This window comes from Impatiens glandulifera, chromosome 6, assembly GCF_907164915.1.
Source record: "Impatiens glandulifera chromosome 6, dImpGla2.1, whole genome shotgun sequence".
In the NCBI taxonomy this organism is placed as follows: domain Eukaryota; kingdom Viridiplantae; phylum Streptophyta; class Magnoliopsida; order Ericales; family Balsaminaceae; genus Impatiens; species Impatiens glandulifera.
This window is the reverse complement of record NC_061867.1, coordinates 8,712,676-8,717,356: the sequence shown is the minus strand read 5'-3', so window position 1 is coordinate 8,717,356 and position 4,681 is coordinate 8,712,676. Positions and strand designations below refer to the sequence as shown.

Sequence of the window (4,681 nt, the reverse complement as noted above, 5' to 3'; positions counted from 1 at the left end):
AAAAATAATGCAATTTAAATAAAGACCAAAGAGAATAAACACATTGACTTATGTTATGCAATATTTGTACCCACACATAACTTATCGCGGTAAGGAATGTATAAATTTGGAACAGTATATAATAATTAAATCTTTCCCTATTTTTGATTTTTTATTATTATTTTATAAATACATGGATTAAAAGAAGAAAGTATTCATTGCATGGTAGAAATATGAATTAAACCCTTTTTTCCTAGGTGTTAATCTTTGATCTATATATATATATATTTATTTATTTTTTTAAATGTTATTTGTGATGGATCGACTTATAAGAAAGAAAGATAGGTAGTTTAAGTCAAACTAATTATAAATTCCATATGTTTATTTAATCAAATCATAACAAAGGTAGCCATGCATTACATCAAATTATTCATATCAATTAATACCATATTAATGAACAAGTTTCAAACATTGTTCTTGCAGAACTCCATTACATAAGTGATAAACGCAGGACAAATTAGATTGAAACCTTGGAATCCGGCTCCTCTTGCGAGGGGACTCGAACTCACCCAAAGTCCTCTCTTTGCCTCCGTGATAAGCGAACATCCTCACATCCGTTGTGGCCATGTTCTTGCTGAACATGCTCGTGTCGTGGACCGTTGGGACGATGAAATCTACCACTATTATCTTTCCATTGATCGGAAGGGAGTCGTAACAATTCTTCAAGAATTTCAAACAGTGTTCGTCGCTCCAATTATGACATATCAACTTTATAATCAAGTAAAAACAATTAATTAATGAGTGACATAATTTTGTATTAATTAATTAGGATATTTATTGATCTCACCTTCATGAACATGACATCTCCTTTAGGTACACTTACAAACATGTCTCCCCCAATGTGTTCCACTCCTATTCCATTGCAAAATGCTCCCATAAAGTTTCAAAAATATTTTCATAGAAACTCCAACATATTTGATCATATATATACCTGGATAAGATGGTGCATCTTTAATAACCTGAGGCAAATCAAAATTAACGCCCTTAATGGTAGGATATTTGGAGATGATCATGTTGAGTGTGGTGCCGGTGCCACCTCCAACGTCGACAAGGGTACCATTAATGGCTTCGAAACCCTTGTAGATCTCGAGGATCTTCTTCATAGTTATGGTGGAACCGTGGGACATTACATCGTAGAACAACCTATTGGCACTCGAGTCGATTCCCATGTAGTCAAACATTGACATCCCATAAGCCCTATTAAATGGAATTCCTCCTTCAAGAACCGCATCTTTTATATGGTACCTACAAAACAACACCACATTAATACTACATATACCACTATTCTGAAAATAGAGACTGAACTTCAATTACCAGCTTTCCATGAAGATTTTATCATAATTCATGAGCAAAAAGGGGCTAAGGTTACACCATCTTCGTTTTTGATTAAGAACTTGCAGACAGGAGCAAGAGCATATAGTCTTTCAACCCCTCCCCCGGGAACCTCTTTTAGTTTGCACAGCCAGGACCGAATAACTCGTCAGCAAACCGAGAATTCGGTCCAGCGTAACCGCAGCAGCAGCTGGCTCCCTTGTAGCGAGCTGAGCCACCAACTCGGACGAGGAAACGTAAGCTCCTGGTCCAGCCCTCCCTATGATCTCAAGAAGGTCTAGTTCTATGACGGATTTCAGAACAAATGGTAGAATAGAGGAGTTGATTAATTGCATAGCCAATTGGAAGCTGGCATTATCATTTTCTTCATTGTTAGAACCCATATTGCTAGCTCTATTTTAGTGGGTAGATTGGATTTATTGATAGCTTATATTATGGCAAAACTTAGCTCATTATATAGTAACTTCAATAATTCATTTTCATATATTACCAAAAAGAAAATGTGGTTTGTATTATTGTATGGTCCCACACGGAAAGGAAAGTGTGGTCCATTTTGTATGTGATTGATCGAGAGAGAAACCACGTACTTTTGAACCAAAAACTACTGCATATAATTATAGTTTTCGCATTTAATAGGCACCAAACATTATCAAACTACTTTAGCTAAAAAAAATAATAATAATATTAAGCCACTAAACTATTCCGAGGAAAAAATAAATTAATCGACTTTGAAAAAGTGTAATCCTAAAAATAACCGATTAATTAAAAAATAAGACTAAGTTTTAACTTTTCTAAACTAATTATTAACTGAACATAAGCAAAATAAATAACACTTTCTCTCCTAAACTAGACTGCATCATCAACTAGTTTAACATCAATGAATTCCATAGACTTTCTGAGTTCTTCAAATGTATCAAGTTTCAAGGTCTTTGTCATAACATCTACAACCTGCCTCACTTGTTTTGCAATGTACGAGTTCCATAATACATTTATTAGACAACTCTCTAATAAAATGATAACTTATATGAATATGTTTACTTCTCCTAGCACTGCATTTTTAGACAAACTAATAGTGGACACTGTTGTTTTTGGCACAATTAAAATCTCACATTGGAAGATGATGGGAGTTGAGGAAGTTTCTTAGTATACAAAAAAAACTCTCACCTCTTTGGTTTATTGCACATAATACTTGTATCTCTTCTTCTTATTAATTGATAGCCTTAGTGTTCGGAGACGTAGACAACATTTTGGCTGAACTCCGTTATCAAATTTTGTTAGTGTGTTCTTTTATTTGTTTTTTTCTTTTATTTCTGTCAGGTTTTTTCCCAACAAGTGGTATCAGAGTCGAAGGTTCATCCTTAGCATGACGGTTGAGTCTTCAAAAGGGGCATCAACTCCTTCGTCATCTTGGACGAGTACATTGATGTCGAATTTGAAGTTTGCAGTGGAAATCTTTGATGGAATTGGGCATTTCGATATGTGGCAAGGTGAGGTTCTAAATTGTCTTTTTCAGTAGGGTCTAAATGTTGCTTGTCTAGAGAGTATAAGTATGTCGTGATGAATGAAACTTCTGCAACACAGAAACTATGACAAACATTGGAGGACAAATTTCTGAAGAAGAATGGTCAGAATAAGCTCCTTATAAAGAAGCGGTTGTTTAGGTTTGATTACCAATTAGGTACTACTATGAATGAACATATTACTAAGTTTAATAAATTAGTAGCAGATCTGTTAAACCTTAATATTAAGTTTAGGATGAAGATTTGGCTATGATATTGTTATCGTCCCTTCCTGATGAATTTGAACATTTAAAAACAATGTTACTTATTGAGAAGGAAATCTTGATGCTGTAAGTTCTACTTTATATAGTCATGAATTGAGAAAGTAGAACAAAATAAAAATAAAATAGGCACAAACAGATGAAACATTGATGGTCAGAGGCCGTCAACAAAGCAAATCAAAAGGGAAAAGAGGATGATCTAAAAGTAGAGTTGACAAAGATGAATGTACTTTCTGTCGTAATAAAGAACATTAGAAGATTGACTGCCCAAAGTTGAAGAAAAAAAGAAAAATTCTGAAGATGAAATTATTGCATAAAACAAATGTGGTGTAGATTCAGAATACTCTTTATCGATGTTACACACAACATCACATCCTGACGCGTGTATATTGGACTCAACCTGCACTTATCATATGACACTAGTTTGAAAGTGGTTCTTTGACTTTAAGGAACTAGATGGTGGAGTTGTTTATATGTGAGATGCTAATACATGTAAAATAAAAGGGATAAGTTCAATCAAGCTGATAAATGATGACGGATCCGCCAGAACTATCAGAGATGTTTGGTACATACCGAATATGAAAAAGAATCTAATTTATTTGGAGGCCTTGGAGTCAAAAGGTCCACATGTGAAATAAAAAATGGAATTCTTAAGGTAATCTCTTGAGAGCTAGCAATGGAACAGTTGCCTTGTAAATTTTCTCATCCTCTATTGAAGGTGACTGATCTTTAGATAATCTGAAGTGACTAGTTAAGGGGGTAGTAACTAATTTTGCATCATACAAGTTGAACCTGCTAAGAACTTTCTTCACATATTCTTCTTGTGAAAGCTTGAGAACTTCTTCATCCTTGAAAATTCTCATCCCAAGGATTTGTTTTGCAGCATCCAAATCCTTCATTGCAAACTTTTAAGACAACTCTTTCTTGAGCTTGTTAATCTTATACAAGTTTTCTCCAGCAATCAATATGTCATCAACGTAGAGGAGCAAATAATGTACGATTTATCAAACCTCTTGATATAACAACAATGATCAACTTCACACCTTAGAAAATCGTTACTTTTCATAAAGCTACCAAACTTCTTGTACCATTGCCTTAGAGCCTGTTTTAAACCATATAGACTCTTTTGAAGCTTACACACAAGCTCATCTTTTCCTTTGATTTCAAATCCTTCTGATTGTCACATATAAATCTCTTCATCTAAATCACCATGAAGAAAAGCAGTTTTGACATCCATTTGTTAAAGATGAAGCTTTTCGTTCACAACCAAACTCAAAATAGTTCTGATTGTCATCAATTTAACTAATGGAGAGAAGATCTCATTGTAGTCAATACCTTCTTTCTGTTGAAATCCTTTCACAACCAACCTTGCCTTGTACCTCATGGTTTTATCATGTTCTTCTTTAATCCTGAAGATCCATTTTATTGTGAAGTGCTTTCTTTCCCTTTTACCGCTCAGTGAGCTCCCAAGTCTGATTCAACATCAAAGAGTCCATCTCATCTTTCATCACAGACTCCCACTTAACCGAT

At 34.5% G+C, this 4,681-nt stretch overlaps 1 pseudogene; it reads right to left on the bottom strand.

The window, feature by feature from the left end:
- Positions 1 to 395: 395 nt before the first annotated feature.
- On the bottom strand, positions 396 to 1,786 carry LOC124943084 (annotated as a pseudogene).
- Between the last annotated feature and the right edge of the window lie 2,895 nt (positions 1,787 to 4,681).